We start from the raw sequence: 16,426 nt of genomic DNA on the forward strand, positions 1-16,426 counted from the left end.
TTCATATAAGAAATGAATTAGAAATCCAATTATATGTTTTTTTAAAGAATAGGATAGACTGTTTTCTGATCACATTTATTGAATATAGGATTCAATATAGGATAAATATGAACCTAAATAAATCCAATGCTTTCACTAAGCAAAAAACAAAAACAAAAAAAACAAAAACAAACAAACAAACATAATGCAAAATATAGCCATGGGGTGGGGAAGGAGGAAAAATGTTATAATTATGGGATTTTAAGTTTTGCACTCAGAGTGTATTATCATTATTATATATTATTAATTATTATCATAAAGTTAATTTTAAGTGGAGAGCTGATAAATAGGAGGAGGATGAAGAGGTCAATAAAAGGAAGTGAGAACTCAGCCTTAAACCTCTAACAATAATTTGGGATTAAAACCTGTACTTAAAAAAACCATTATATCTATTAGAGTAAAAATATAGAGGATCCTGATAGCTTTGTGGTAGAAAAGGGTGAAAAGAATTTATTTTAAAAGAATGAAAATATAAAATTCAAATAGTTTTTTAAAGTTAAAGCAACAGATAGGAAGTTATATTTGGTATTGCTGTATTAGAGGAAAGTTTATTACCCAGTGGAAATATGCTGAGTTTTTAGTTTGATGCCTGACTTGGGTAGGTAGGCAAAAGGTAGTTGACATTGTCATGGTTGTTGTTGTTACTGTTCAAAAGTGCATACTTTTTAGCTTCATTTTTTTAAAAAGCTTCACATTTGTTTTATTTATTAATCACTTGATAGATTTTTGAGTTGTTTGTACTATTTTGCTATAACGAATAATGCTGTTTTGAATATTCATGTACACATTTTTGTGTAGACATGTGTTTTCAGTTCTGTTGGATATGTACTCAGGGGTGGAATTGCTGGGTCATATGGTGACTCTGTGTTTAACTTTTTGAAGAACTGGAAAGCTATTTTCTGAAGTGACAGGACCATTTTACATCCCCACCAGCAAAGTATGACGTTTCAATTTCTCAACATACCTGCTAACGTTTGTTACTGTCTTTTTTACTTATTATCTAGTGAATGTGAAGTAGTAGCTCATTGTGGTTTTGATTTGCATTTCCCCAACAAATAATGATGCTAAGTATTTTTTTCAGATGTTTATTGGTCATTTGTATATTTACTTTGAAAAATGTATTTTCAAATCTTTTGTCCATTAAAAAAATTGGGTTATTTGTCTTTTTACTGTTAAGTTGTAAGAGTTGTATATTCTGGGATTTATTTGTATTTTGCCCCATTCTGTGAGTTGTCTTTTCACTTTTTTGATAGTGTTTTTTGGTGTACAAGCATTGTTAATTATTGTGAAATCTAATCTATTTTTCTTTTGTTGCTTGTGCTGTTGATGTCCTATCTAAGGAACCCTTGACTAATCCAAAGTCACAAAAATTTACCTCTATGTTTTTTCTTAAGAGTTTTATACTTCAGCTCTTACATTTAGGTCTTTGATTCATTCTGAGTCAACTTTTTAGTATGGTATGAGGCAAGGGTCCAACTTCATTATTTTACACTTGGATATCCATTTGTTCTAGCACCGTTTGTGGAAAAGACTCTTGTTTTCCTTTTGAATTGTCTTGGCTCCCTTGTCGAAATTAACCATAAATGTAAAGATTTATTCATGGACTCTTGAATCTATTCCATTCGTGTATATGGATATCCTTAGGCCAGAACCATACCATCTTAATTGCTATAGTTCGTTTGAAATCAGAAAATGAGTCCTTCAACTTAGTTCCCTTTTCCAGTATGTTTTGGTTATTTTGGGTTCCTTGTATTTTCTTTACTTCATCTCAACTAAACATTTTATTTGGATTATTGTAATTTACCTCCAAAGAAATACATGGTCACCAGCTGGAGGGATGTATGTAGGTGTCTCAGATTGTCTGAGACAATCTGCACTGATGCTTAGTATCTTAGTATAATTATTAAGTGTCTTCCTTTTTAACCCCAAAGAGTCTTATTTTGAAAGGCAAAATATTTGGTCGTCCTCATTTTAGATCACGTAGGAGTTGCAAAGCTCTTTCAATATCCAAGTAGGGAACTGAGTCCATTAGAGTAGACACAATTCATAATCCATTCCAATTCCATGGAACATTTGAAATTATCTTTCACTTCAACTTTTTGAGATAAGCTTATCAATAATTTTTAATGTCATGTTATCTCTCATAGGATATCCTCTGAGTTAAAGAAAACATCAATCCCATTCACAGACTTTCTCCTTTAGGACAAAGCATAGAGAAAATATGCTTATTTAATTTCTCATTTTTATCTCCCCAATATTATTACATTTGGAAATGCTTTAGAATATTATTCATTATTTAAATATTTTCTTACTATTGTCATAAGAATTTACAAAAAATATTTACATTTAACAAATAAACTATTATAAATCATACCCAACAATAAATATCTCTCAATAAAATTTTAGCATTGCATTCATCAAATATGATACAGCAACATCGACAATAAAGATAAATATGGCAAAGAATTTAACATATAATCAACCATTTAAAGTGAGTAAAGGATGAAAAACACCCAAGGCAGAGTATAAGAGTAGCAGTTTAAATGCTCTAGAGCAAATAAGATGGGGAACTTATAGCTAGAGGGATTTGTATCTGTGTTGTTTGATTTTACTTTTAACTTCTAAAATTAAATAGGCCTGGAAAAAATATATGAATACATAGTCTTTTAATCCAATAACTGTTTGAAAAATGTTCATGAAATAGAAATCAAGAAAGAAATATTTGAAATTGCTATTAAATATTTTAATTGTAGGCGGGTTTTGGTTTCCTATCTGTCTCTGGATATCGACTTAGAAAGAGCAAAGCTCTTCAAAATAAAAAATAATAGCTAGGGCTTCCCTGGTGGTGCAGTGGTTAAGAATCCGCCTGCCAATGCAGGGGACACGGGTTTGAGCTCTGGCCTGGGAAGATCCCACATGCCGTGGAGCAACTAAGCCCGTGCGCCGCAACTACTGAAGCCCACGCGCCTAGAGCCTGTGCTCTGCAAGAGGAGCCAACGCAATGAGAAGCCCGTGCACTGCAACAAAGAGTAACCCGCACTCTCCACCACTAGAGAAAGCCCGCGTGCAGCAACGATGACCCAACGCAGGCAAAAAAGAGAAAGAATACCTAAATAAGAAGACATTAAACAGCAACTTACTAGGAGCACTGAAGGGTCCTGTGACATGAAGACATAAAATTAGGTTAAATAATGTTGAACCTGTTTTACAGTGTGTGTAGGGAGAGAATTTATGTGATAAAAAACCACCAATGGTGACTCCACCTGACGCACATTCAGTAAGATTTTGTATCATTATATTAAGACTCCAAAACTTATTTGCTTATTGCAAAAGTCTTGCTTTGCTTAAGGTGACAAGTGTTTTTATATGAAAGAAAAAAGAAGAAAAAGCAGAAGAGAGGACAAGGATGCGCTGCTATTCTATGCCTTCTCTTTTCTGTATCAAACCGGTAGGGAATATTTTGGTTCTTTATTTCAGACAATTCGCCAATGAATTTTCAACAAGGTCATGAATGAAAGGAAAGTAAGGTGCCCAGTGTTAGAGAAACCCGGAAGGAGCCTCCAGATCAAGTCATGAACTGTAGTAAACTCTTAAATTTGCTTTTGAAGACTGTGTTAGTGGAAATGTGAATTGAATATGTATTAAGTTCCACAGTTTTTCAAGTTAAAGGTCACTTCTAAAGCGAATGATTCCTCCCCCATTCTCCCTCTCTAACACACATACACACACACGCATGCACACTCTTCCTCCTATAAGTTGACACATGCAGAGAGACAAAAGATTTAGTTCCTAGAATTTATATAATGTGCTGACTGTCTTAAAGAAATGGAATGCGGGCCATCTAATTTCACATCAGTGATGATATTAGGAAGAAATCGCGAAGACTGATAAGGATCAAAAGATGCTATGTAAATAACCTGACCTGAACTACCAAGGAGATTTTATGAGGTCATTTTTACAGTAGAATAAAAACTAGTGCACTGGGTTGGATATAGTGTCTTTTTCAGAAAAAATTAAACTTTATTACTCTACATATTTTGAGAAGTATGGCATTCCTCTTGTCTAAAATCTACTTCACCCAAAAATATATCATTAACAAATTGTTATTATTATATAGCTGTATATTTAGAATAAGTGCTTCTTGGTCAAAATAGAAACAACTCAAAACAGAAATCTTCTATTCAAGCAACCAAATTAGCATTTATCATATGTAAGCCAGTGCATTAAGACAGACAGTAAAGGTGTAGCCCTTACTGACCCGCAATTAGCTTTGTGGCAAAATTACACTCCTCTCAGTTATTTGTTCATGATGCGGAGACATACAAAGAAATTTGGGAACTAGTAATAGCGATTTCTTTTTCTTCTGGCACTTGATTCTACGATTTAATTGTTAGATATAATACCATTCACTGCCATTGGAAACAATGGCAACTTTCTTTTCTGCATTTGCAATTGCCTCATGAATCAAAGAGCACTGGTAGGCTGCAAAAGTCATAATAATAAAAATGCACCATAAATTTCTCTAAGAAATTATCGTATTTCATGCCTTGTTATTAAATGGAACTTTGAATTTTTCTACTTAGGTAGAATGATAATTTTATGTTGGATAAAAGGTCTCTCATTCAAAAATATTGCAATATGATGTACGAGGTGTGGACATGATGTACAGGGTTCCATAAGGGGACTTGCCTCATTTGTGATAATGAAGGCTGAAACTCAGGTGTGTATGCTGGTCCATCAGCCTCCTCTTTTTCCCCACCTCCTGCATCCTACCGTGGATGGGCAAGCAGTATTATCCCAAATAAGGCAAGTCCCTTGCTTCCCCATCAGCTCGTCTGAGCTATTGTCTTGGAGAAATGGATTCAGGATTGTTTCAGTGCTTTATATCAAGACTGCAAACAATACGAAAGGATACTGCTGATTTCCTTTTTAGCAAAATGTAGGTGATGCTTAAGGATCACTACTTGTAGAGAGAGAAAAATTACGCGTTCATGAAGCAAAATAAAAATTTTTGACAGTTAATTTTGAAATATATTTTTCTTATGGAAAATTATAGTGGGGACATTGTGAGATACCGTAGACAGCGCTCTTAACATCCTGTACCAGTTGCTACAGCAGGCGTCTAAAGTAATGGATTGGTTCTTGTATTTTGAATAAATTCCCCTCATAAATATAATGCTTGCCGAAGTTTGAAAACTGCTGCAACAGATGTTTAATAAATGCTTCCTGGTTTATTGAATTTTAAAAACTTTTGCATGATTATTTATACATGACAAAGTCAGAAACTATATGTGATAAAACCATATAAATGGTCCCTTTTCTCTTAGGCATTCAGATTTAAGACCAAAATCTGAAAACAAAATGATCATTTTATGTGATATTTCAATCTTTGTTAGATACATTTAAAGAATTACAGACAAATATTTATGCCAATAAAGATTCATACTGTATGAATCACGGTATATGCCAATACACTACTTCATGCTGATAACAAAAGTACTCACAAAGACTTTATAATATCTTGAGGGTGTTGTGGATATTACTGCCCACTGTACATGTGTGTGTGTTTGTGTGTGTGTGAGAGAGAGAGAGACAGACAGACAGAGAGAAAGAGGTGGCGGGGGAGAGCTCCACCCTTAATAAACATATGGAGTCATCCTTCCTTAGCTTATGGAAATCCATTCTTCTACCAGGATGGTAGAATTGAGACTCAAATTTTGCATGAGGATAATTCTCATTATATTTAATGGGAAATTTTAAAGATTGGAAAGTATAATTTAATGTTATAAAATTCCAATTAAATGACTTCAAAAGAGTTGTTATTCTTATAAAATTGGTTGAAAGATATTGTGCTATAACAGCTTTACATGAATGTAATTGTATTTAATTCTTACCACTGCTCTATAAGCACAATTATCCTTACACAAGGAAATTAAGAGGTGATGAGTTCTAACACCTATTACTTGCCAAAAAAAGCACTGTCTGATTTTGTGACGGTACACAATTTTCTTAAAAATATCAATATTTTTAGAATAAGCAACATACATATAATTGTATATATGATGTATAAATATAAATGAAGTATTCAAATTATCCATAAGCACATGTTTGTTATTATTGGTCTCTCCTTCTATGTTACTAGAGATATCCCGTGAAATTCAGTGAACACACCAGGAAAACAGTTCTTTATCCTTATCAGATACTCAGTGCCAGGACGTTAATTTCGGGGACACTGAAAGTTTTAGTAGAACTAGACTGAACTGTTGCCTCATGAAACTAATGCATATCCAGTTTGCAACCGAAGGCCATTTGTGCGAATGCTATGTTTCCCTCTGCCTCTGATTTTCTGCCTCTCCGTAGAAACTGTTGGTCTAATTAATGATTTGGCCAGCTAGTAAGCACTCCCTCAGGCTAGCAAAGCACCTTCCATTTTCATATAGTGCTCTGCACTATAGAGGAACCGTTTACTCTCCCCAGTTAGATGTAAGCTAGAGATATTGGTCTTCTTAACCATTTTCCCTAATAAGGATTTAATGCAAGATGAATGCTATAGAAATTTCAAATATTAAAATAATTGTTATGCTTGAGACAGAATTCCCAAGCCTGCAAAATTCTTACTATAGTAACCCATTTCTCCAAATAAATGTGCATGTATGTGCTTCTCAATTATTAAAATAATGTATGTTTATTATAAAATGCTGAACGTATGAGGAAGAGGAAAGCAACCTGTAATTTCACTATCCAGAGATAGCATTAATAGAATGAACACCTATGTACAGACCTTAAAACTAGGATCCTACACTCCACTCTATTATTATTACTTGAATACTTGTCCTTGCTAAAACATATTGTATAGTCTTCTGAATTCTCACTTTTCTGACTTTATCATTATTTATATGACTAGTTTCATACTCTTAGACATTTAGGTTATTGTTTATTTTCCACTCATATTATAAAATGTGATAAAATTGTTTCGATGTAAATCATTATCCTTATTTCTTATCATTGCTTTAGGATGTATTCCTAATGGTATTTCTGGGTCCAAAGATTTAAATATTTATTGCTTCAGTCTATATTGACAACTGCCATCCATAAAGTTTGCAATAATTTGCAGCTTTGTCGTCAGTATAAAGATCCTATTTTCCAGCTTCCTTCCTAACATGGAATATTGCCCTTTTAAATCACAATGGTTTGCAAGTAAAAATCATGTTATACTGCTGTTTTAATTAGCATCTTTTATTATTAAAACAATACAATATTTTTATGTGTTTGCTTGTTGTTTGCTTTTTCTTATATGTATCTTCCATTCATCCTTTGACCACTTTTCTATTGTAGTGTTGACATTTTTCTCATTGACATTTGGAGTTAAATAAAGGAAGAATACAGATACATTGTATTGTGTGCATTTTAGACTTTGTATTCACCATCACACACATTCTGAGCATTCATTCTGGGACAAGTTACATAAACTAAGGATAGAAAATAGACAATTGGTAGAGTCCATGTGCAAGTAACTGCGATAAAAATCTAAAGATTCTTTTATTTGGAAAAAATCCCTGTCCTTGAAATACATTTGAAAAATGAATGTGCAACCTGTTTCTAACCATCTTGTCCAGGATATTTTAAAGGACAAAATCACTTCATAATAAAAGTGATAATGTTAATAACAGTTAACATTTACTCTGAGTGTATATGTGAGGTACTGTACCAAGCACTTTGCCTCCTGAAAACGATCCAAGAAGCAGGCAGTCTTTCTATTCAAATTTTTTAGACAAAGAAACTTACCCTTATAAGGTAACATGATTTTTTTGCTACTTATGTTATTTTATGCTATTTTATACTCATGCTTTTTTGCTAGTTATTATGAGGTATCATGATTTTTATGCTACTCTAAGTCAGATTTAAAAAAAAAATCCCTTTATATCTGCATTTATTTTTCCATGTTTTTGCTACTATAGCAAGAAATATAATTGCTTTTGTTTCTTGACCAGACACCATACTATTTTTATTTATTAGTTCTGATAGTTGTTTTGTAGGTTTCTAAGGATTGTGTATATATAAAGGATAATGATCACTGAGAGTAAACACAGTTTTACCTCTTCATTTTCTATTCTATGTCTGGACCCTGTTTCTCTCATGTGGTCTGTGGATGAGCTCTGAATTACTGATCAGGTCTGCATACTGACTCATTCAATCTGACCAAGAAGAAAAGGGTTTTGCCCAGCTCTTTACTTAGGACAAAAGGCAGAGTTAGCCCTTCACTCCAACATGACACTTCACTATATACTACAGGCTTTCATGGGAGTTTTAGACCCTCTGAGGACATGCCTGAAACACTCAGGTGACAGACAGTTGTGATGAGGTTGAGGTGTTTGGGGTGATAGCCAATCCAAGTAAGGCTTTCCTGCTTTCAGATGTTGTGTTCTGGGCAACTCCTTCAAACACACAAGGGTAACACACAATTAAACATCCAAGTTTTCCATAAAGGAGCCGTTAATTAAAAATTACAAAAATAAAAGAAATCAGAGTGTCTCATTTCTGTTTTTTATTTTTTTCTTCTTTCTTTTTCTGTTTTGGAAACTGTCCTCCAAAGCATGCTCAGCAGTTGAGTTAAACACGGGCAGATTTTCACTAGAGGTGAAACTGGCCTAAATCGTCCTTTTGGAAGCCTCCCAAGAACAGAGTCAAGAACACTTGGCATTTCAGGTCCATTAAGGGGTGAAATGTGATGAACTCCAAATGTTTTCTGCTTTTCCGACACCAGGCCACTCTATGAAGTGGCAGTTGACTATAAAATAGGCTTTTAGTCTGAAATGGAATCTCACTATTTCTCCACCTCCTTTCATGCAAATATTGTTTTAAAAACACCATCAGTGGATGAATATGTCTTCAACTATTTTACCTTTACTAGCATACACTTTACTGTAAAATTATAAGTTATGCAGCACAATTCATACTCTGTCATATAGGATTTTTTTCCCTATGATTTGAAAGCAGAATAGTAACTTTGAGACATGAAAAGATAGAAATACATTATCCCTGTTTTCTCCATGTTGTATAATGAATCACTTTTAAATTTATTACATTTCTTTCCAATTTGGATAAGTATTATTTTTCATTCTGTGTGTCTATGTGTGTATATACATGTAGCTACTTATATTTATATTACATCTAAGCATAAATATTTATATGCTTAGGTTTTACATATTTTATTTTTTTGTTACATATTTTAGATTTTAATATTTACATGTATATCTGAGCATAAATATTTAAATGCTTATATTTATGTTACATCTAAGCATAAATATATATTTTTTTCATAACTTTATTTATTTATTTATTTTTGGCTGTGATGGGTCTTCGTTGCTGTGTGTGGGCTTTCTCTAGTTGTGGCCAGCAGGGGCTACTCTTCATTGCAGTGTGTGGGCTTCTCATTGCAGTGGCTTCTCTTGTTGCAGAGCACGGGCTCTAGGCACGTGGGCTTCAGTAGTTGTGGCACGTGAGCTCAGTAGTTGTGGCTTGTGGGCTTAGCTGCTCCATGGCATGTGGGATCTTCCCAGACCAGGGCTTGAACCCGTGTCCCCTGCATTGGCAGGCGGATTCTTAACCACTGCACCACGAGGGAAGTCCCTAAGCATAAATATTTATATGCATATATCTATGAATATCTGGATTAAAAAATAAGAATCACTTATTGTGTTTAGGTTTGCTCATCTAGGGATTTTATGCATCTCAGATATAACAAATGTTTATTGAGCATCAGATACAACAAATGTCAATCAGTCTTCTAGATTTTGGGGATATTTCAGTAAAATTTAGACCAAAATTCTGCCCTCATGAATTTTATATTCTGTCAGTTGCAGCTTTCTTGACTTATTGTTACTATATGGGGTAAAGGGAGTACATCTGTGGTTTTATACAGAATCAAAAATATTATTGAATGGGAAGAATTAAGAATTGAGACTATTCTTTTTTTTTTTTTTTTTTGTGGTATGCGGGCCTCCCTCTGCTGTGGCCTCTCCCGTTGCGGAGGACAGGCTCCAGACGCGCAGGCTCAGCGGCCATGGCTCACGGGCCCAGCCGCTCCGCGGCATGTGGGATCCTCCCAGACCGGGGCGCGAACCCGGTTCCCCTGCATCGGCAGGCGGACGCGCAACCGCTGCGCCACCAGGGAAGCCCGAGACTATTCTTTTCTGAGTTCTTGATTCATTTGTATCAATGATTAAGTGTAAGGTATTTTTTCCTTGATCAATTCCATTTTGTTACATTGTATAAGTGCAGTCTTTATTAAGAGGCACCCTATGGTATTTTGTATTCTTATTTTAGATTTTAAAAAATGTTACCCAGCATAAAAACTGACAACCTAAAATTCAAATAAATATATAATTATTTATCTTCTACATTAATTTATTGACAGATAAGGTAGCATAGAGATTTTTGTGTTCTGTATTCTGAGCTCAAGATCCAAAGCCAAGTTTTTTCTTGAGCCTAATCTTCTCTGTTCAAATCAATCATACAGTATTGTTTATTTGATTCTGAAAATTATGTAAGGCAGCTTGTAAGAATGTATAAACTACAGCAAGATAACATGTTAAAATTGATGATAAAACAAAAGTGGAGATACATAACAGGCATAAGTATGTGACTAAGATGCATTCCTGTTAATGGGTTATACTCAGTGTCAGCGTTTCTCAACCACAGTTGCAGATTAGAATGATTTAGGCAGCTTAAAAATACAGATTCCAAGACCCCTTCATCCTTAAAGTCTTATTTGCTTGGTCCTGTGAGGTGTGGACCTCGTACTGGAATGTGAGATTTTTAAGAATTTCACAGGTGGTTTGAATCTGTAGCCAAGGCAGGAGAAGAACTGCATGAGTTGGAACTAGATTTGTCTTTCAGCTTCTGGGCAGATCAGACCACTTATTTAATAGGGTCTCTGAGGTTAAACGCAAGCCAGTTGTTCAGGAGAAGTATGGTGCTTTGTGGTCCTAGAATTACATAGATTTTTCCTGGGAGAGGCTCACAGGTGGATGTATTGTGACATAATGAACTTCATTCTTAGTAACATTTCTGTGAAAGATAGAAAGATGAGATGCCTACGACTCTTTTTTTTTTTTTGCGGTACGCGGGCCTCTCACCGCCGCGGCCCCTCCCATTGCGGAGCACAGGCTCCGGACGCCCAGGCCCAGCGGCCATGGCTCACGGGCCCAGCCGCTCCGCGGCACGCGGAATCCTCCCGGACCGGGGCACGAACCTGTGCTCCCTGCATCGGCAGGCAGACCCCCAACCACTGCGCCACCAGGGAAGCCCGCATCCGACTCTTATAACAACTCTTTTTTTTAAAAGATAGAGCAAGGTAAATAATTTTAATAAACTTAAGAAAAATATCTATTGAAGGGTATTAGTGAGATCTTCACTTTACATTATGGATTAGTTGATACTGGACTTTTAAAACTTGATGTTTTTTTCATCTTTAATGACATTTATTGTTTTCTTTCTAATTTTACAAGCAATATATGTTCATTGTAGATAGGAAGGAATACATAAAAGCACAAAGTAAAAATTAACAATCACCCATCATCCTCACCCCACCCACAGAGAAAACCATCATTAGCATTTTGCATGCATTTCCTCCCAGTGTCTACATTCTTTTAATTGAAATAGTTGATTTACAGTGTTGTGTTAGTTTCTGTAACAGCAAAGTGATTCAGTTATATATATATATATTTTTTTTTAATATTCATTTCCATTATGGTTTATTACAGAATATTGAACATAGCTCCCTGTGCTATACAGTAGGACCTTGTTGTTTATCCATTCTTTATATAATAGTTTGCATCTGCCAATCCCAAACTCCCAGTCCATCCCTTCACCACCCCCCTTCTTCATACATATTTTTTTAAATTGAGGTATAATAGAGCTACATCACTATGTTAGTTCCAGGTGCACAACATAGTAAACTTATAACAATTCTGATAGGTTATGCCATATTTGTGTCATTGTTATTAAATTTCTTCAACTACGTTGTATATTTGTTGTATATTTTGTATATATTTTGTATATACTCTGTATAAAATAGAAACAAAAGAAAACTTAGAAAGAGTTCAAGCCTGTGGAAATGTATTGCACTAGAATTTACAGCAATATTACTTCTAGTTTATTTCTAGTAGACATTGATTAGATAGACTAATTCTTACTGCATTGACTCAGCTGTATTAAACAAAAGGACTCCCTTCATTAAATTAACAAGGGAAGCAACTTGGAAAAGTAATTAGGGAGGAAAGAATGGTAAAATTAATCCCAATAAATGGTAAGAGAAGGGTTTATTTTAGTAATACTTGGACATTTTGCAATAGCGAGGATAATGTTTTATAAGTGTCATTAATCTTGGTAAAGGGCTGATACCAGTGGAAATTGAAAACGGTGAAGCACCAAACCCTGATCTATGTTTTAGCTGCAGTCTTAGAATTAGGGTTTATGAATCTAAACAGCAACTTTTTACTGTATCTTGTGGTATGGCAGAAAAAGGATTCCCATCAAAACTGATTAAAAAGCTGGCGTTATTTGGAAGTATGAAATGCTTAATGTTAAAATCACACACACACACACACACACACCAGACTGTAAAAGTTTAATATTGTGACCTTCAAAAGAACATATTATACAAAACAGAAATCAACACGCTTCCTCAATGATGACCAGGGGATCAATTATCAGTGGCATCATGCCTGAAGGCAGGTCATTGATCATTTCTATTGCCACGGCTATGATTGCTGTTGCTGCGGTTATTGAACACTATTGAACCTGCTACCCAACCCTAATCATGAGCGTCAGCTACCCCCTTGTCCCCAGTTTCCAATATTTCAGGAGAATAGGGTTTAGAAACCCAGGTTTGAAAGGTCATGAAACCCTAGCGGATTTTTTTTTTTTTTTATGCAGTGTTTCCTGTAAAGGACACCGGGAAATAGTTCAATAAATATATTCATATTTATCAAAGTAATGATAGCTCAAATTCTAGGCTAAACATTATTTTTATTTCATGTGCAGCAAAAATCTGCAGTAAAAGCCTATTTGTCCACCCTAAAAGTTTTGGAGAACCAGGGCTGGCCACTGAACGTTCACTTACTTGGTGTCTTTAGTCTCTTGAGAGATATGGTGAGTTGAACTCTTGGTACTGCTAATAAGGACCCAAAATATCAGGACTGAAATTTTCAGGAGGAAGAAACAAGTCTGCTCTGTTTTCCAAGGAGAAAATCTAAGTTGTGAGGGACAATTCCTTGATATTGAAAAGTAAAAGAAAAACAAACCCAAAACAAAACAACTTTCTTTTTGGTTACCTTTTTTACTTTACTTTTATTTTAAGTGATATAGAATGGTTTTATGTGTGACAGTGTCTAGGGACACTTGAATAAACTTGAACCCAGTTCTGCATGAGGGGTTCAGAAGAATTGAAAGATCCAGACTATGTACTGGCAACCTGGTAAGGAAATATATCAGGTTTCCAGTAAATAGTCAGCTATTTGTTTTTTTATTTATTTATAAAACAAAACCCAGTGTAGGGCAATGAGCACAGCATCAGCAAACATACAAGCAATGAGTAAAGACAGATACCTAAGGCAAGAGTGGCAGAAGTGATGGCAAAAATCCAATGAATTTAAGACATTAACGTACTAACAAAAACGAAGCCCTGGGAAAAACAGCATGAAAATTTTAAAAATCACTAAAAATGATGTGCTCTTTTCTTTTCTCTGGAAAAATAAGGGGGCCATGAGGTACTTGATGCTCCAGTGTGTTGATGTATAGGTCTCAGAATTCAAGACACCTTCCTGGTTACCACTCATCATGGTCCTGGTCCTCCCTCAGTGTGGACTCTGGCTCATCTGATGGAGAGCCTCATAGGATTACAGTCAAAGCATCACCTGGAGCTGTGGTCTCATCTGAGGCTGGACTGGGGGAGGGTCTGCTTCTAAACTCGGTGGTTGTTGTCACATTCAGATCAATGAAGGTGTCACAGTGAGGGCTTGCATCTGTGCCATGATCAGGAGAACACGTCCAAAGTAGCCTGATAGAGGATGAAGGACATGGGGTACAGACACTCCCCCAACCCTACCCCGGAGCCCGCCAACTGCCCGACATGTAGTGAGCCCCTCTAAGAAAACAGGTCCCCTGAGGCCAGTCTAAACCACAAAGCCACAAAGCCATAAGCTAAATAAAAGCTTATATGTTGAGGTGGTTTTTTAATGCAACACATTTTGCATAGATAACTGCTGCACTTTAATCTATCTCAACATCTCACCTTCAAGGAAATCTCATTTATGTTAAGAAGTTATTAGTGCTATTGAGGGGTGTTTGTATGTGTGTGATTAGTTGGTTGCAAACCTTAGTAATTCACATTATGGGTTTTGATTTTTTTCCTTTGGTAGCTCAGCAGTCAATTTCTCTGGTAAAGAAGCCAATGCTGCTTCAAGATCTCAGATGTCAGATATGACTTGCAGAGGATATTATATATAAATGGTTGGATCCCAGTAAAATGTCCTAGATGTTAGTATGATTTGTTTTTCCCACCAAATTCCAGATTTTTAAAATTAAGTTGCCTCTAATTTGTGCAATGAAATGTTATTTACCCTACAGAAGAGTTTAATAATATGGCACTTCACACACGCATTTGTCATGGTCAAGACATTTGTTTTGAAATATGGTATCTATCCACCTGTTGCCTCTCAAGTTTTTGAAAAAAAAAAGACTCTAAGAATTAATTTTCACTTTTTATGTTCAATTCATATCCAACAAATGTTACCATATTCCTAAATATAATCTTTCTTTCATTTTAATATCAATGGACTCAGCTGGTATATTCCAGGTGTAAATCATCTTCAGCCCTTAGACAAGGCTCTTAATGCACAAGTTAAGAACAATGTCAAATATTAAATGGCAATCAATTAACTTCTAGTTAGATTTCTGCTTTTAGCACCTACTCTCTCTGAAATTTTTTAACTGAAAATGTGCCTATTTTTGTATTTTTTCTTTAGCAATTATTTTTAAAGCCTGCTAGTGACATTCCAAATGATATTTTTCTAACCAGATATTTTTATTATAGAAAGTGTGATAGGAATTTTGAGACAACACATGCCCTCTCTGAGCAGCCATTGACCATGCTAGAATCCTGAATGGTATTATATGATGGGGAAGAATTCCAAAAGTAACCCCAAGAAATGTATGACACTCATGAATAATCTTATTCTTGAGCTAATTTCATGATCTGAGCTTTGCTCAAAAATTGAAAATAAAGCTGCAGAATAAAACTATAATTTGCTTCAGTGGATTAAATTGTATGTCAATTTAAATTTTATTTTTTCTACTATATTGAGATATAATTCACTTGCAGTAAGCTACACATACTTAAATTGTACAATTTGAAGAATTTTGACCCAGGAATGCATTGTGAAACTGTAGTCATAATCAAGATACCAAACATTTTCATCTCAAAAGTTTTCTTCATGCCCCTGCCCCATCCTTCCCCTCACCCCCTACCCTCATCCCAGCAGCCGATGATCTATTCTCTGTCAGGATGGATTAGTTGCATTTCCTAGAATCTCATACAAATGGAATTGTACAGCAGCTATGAGATTTTGCCTTTCTTCTGCTCGGAATAATTATTCTGAGATCCATCCAAGTTGCATGTATTAGGAGGTTGTTGCTTTTTATTGCTGAGTAGTTTTCAATGGAATAAATATACTGTATTTTGTTTACCTATAATCTTATTGGGGATGTCTCCAGTGTTTGGCTATTACAAATAAAGCTGCTATGAACACTCAGGTGTAAGTCTTTTATCGACATATATTTCTTTCTCTCTTGGGTAAATACTTAGTAGTAGAAGGGCTGCTTCTTATGGTAAGTGTGTGTTTAAAGTGTTTAAAAACATGTCAAACTGTTTCCAAAGCAGTTTTATCATTCTCACTCACAGTGTATGAGACACCCAGGGATTCTATATCCTCCTGTGAATCTTTTCAGCCACTCTAGAAAGTGTGCAGTGGTATCTTTTTTGTGTGTTTTTTTCTTTTTCTGGAGGGAGGTGAGATTTGTATATCTTATCGTGTGAAGGACACGTGCAATCTTTTATCCAGTTTATTGGGTCATTTTTTTCCTATTAATGAGTTGTAAGAATTTTTTATATAATCTGAAGACTAGTCCTGTGTCTGATATATGTATTGCAAATATTTTCTCTCAGTTTGTGCATTCCCCTTTGATTTTCTTGTGTGATTTTCATAATTCTTTGGAAGAAAAATAGTTTTAGTTTTAATGAAGTCCCAAATTTTAGCAGTCGTTTTTCTTTTAAGATTCGTGTGTGTGTGTGTGTGTGTGTGTGTGTGTGCGCGCTTACCCAAGA

This window comes from Physeter macrocephalus, chromosome 11 (assembly GCF_002837175.3).
Source record: "Physeter macrocephalus isolate SW-GA chromosome 11, ASM283717v5, whole genome shotgun sequence".
Taxonomy (NCBI): Eukaryota; Metazoa; Chordata; class Mammalia; order Artiodactyla; family Physeteridae; genus Physeter; species Physeter macrocephalus.